The sequence below is a fragment of the Terrapene carolina genome, unplaced genomic scaffold (assembly GCF_002925995.2).
Source record: "Terrapene carolina triunguis isolate 2854851 unplaced genomic scaffold, T_m_triunguis-2.0 Scaffold18946, whole genome shotgun sequence".
Taxonomy (NCBI): Eukaryota; Metazoa; Chordata; order Testudines; family Emydidae; genus Terrapene; species Terrapene triunguis.
The window spans coordinates 1-1,122 of record NW_020683297.1 but is presented as its reverse complement, the minus strand read 5'-3'; the positions used below and the strand labels follow the sequence as shown (position 1 = coordinate 1,122).

Genomic DNA, 1,122 nt, shown 5'->3' with positions numbered 1-1,122 from the left:
TAGATGGGGGGGGGCTGAGAGCTGAGGGGAGGGGAGTGGGGGCTAGTGGTTGGGGGGGCTGTACCCTCCCCCACATCTGTCTCCCCCCTGCAGGATGCGGACGACCCCCCGCTGCGCTGCTTCCACCCCGCCTGCCCCCTGGCTGCCCACCCCGCCTGCCTGGCGCGGGAGTTCCTGCGGGAGGAGCCGGAGCAGTTCCTGCCCGTGGAGGGGCGCTGCCCAGGGTATGGGGCCCCGGGGGATCCCCTGGGGGAGGGGGGATCTCCAGGGAGGGCAGCGATGGGACGCAGTTGCCCAGGGCAACATCCTCAGCATGTTGCCGTGGCGACCCAACTCCCATGGTGAAGGCCCCCCCATTTCCTGTTGCAGCTGCAAGAACCTGCTCCTGTGGGGCGACTTGATTCGCTACCACCAGGGTTGCTATGGTGACTTGGAAGAAGTCCTTGCCTCCTCCCAGGTAAGCCCCGCCCACTTGCTGCTAAGCTCCACCCCTAGTGTGTTCCCCTTTGGCACAAGAGCCCCACCCATTGTGTGGGCCCATCGGGCTTCCCTCTTCTGTCCCCGCCCCTCTTGCCTTTAACCCCACCCCCTTCCCTGTGCCTGCCTCTCTGGCTGCTAAGCCCCTCCCTGACCACGCCCCCTCTCGCGGGTAAGCCCCTCCCCATTCTCTCCCCTCCCCTCCCACAGTGTCTTGCAGCTAAACTCCTCCCCTTCTCAGGCAGACAAACCCCTTGTAGCCCCCCCCTTAGGGCAGCTAAGCCCCTCCCCCTCATCCTGTCCCCGCCCCCTCACGGGGAAGCTCCTCCCTCTCTGACCCCCTTCTGCCCACAGGGACACTGGACAGAGGAGCTGCAGACCTGAAGACCAGCGGGGAGGAGCCTGCGCCGGAGGGGGCGGGGCAAAGGGCCGGTCCCCTTTGCCCCACCCACCGGGACGATGGACCCGCCCCCTCCCGGATCCCGGCGGCCCAGGGGTTAATTATGGGATTACATGAAATAAAAATCCCAGGAGATTCGAGTCCCGGCTCTGCCTGACACTGGGGGAGGGGGGGACCCAGGTGGCCGGGGAGGGAGCCCAGCAGGGGGGACAAGGACGGGGGGGGGGGGGGGGGGGGGGGGGGGG

The 1,122-nt window shown here is 67.7% G+C and overlaps 1 long non-coding RNA gene across 1 annotated transcript; it reads left to right on the top strand.

Moving 5' to 3' along the window:
* Positions 1-81: 81 nt before the first annotated feature.
* LOC113408566 lies at positions 82-1,017 on the top strand. Its single transcript, XR_003370323.2, has 3 exons — positions 82-224; positions 370-457; positions 832-1,017. It is a non-coding gene; the product is annotated as an uncharacterized LOC113408566 (long non-coding RNA).
* The last annotated feature ends 105 nt before the right edge of the window (positions 1,018-1,122 follow it).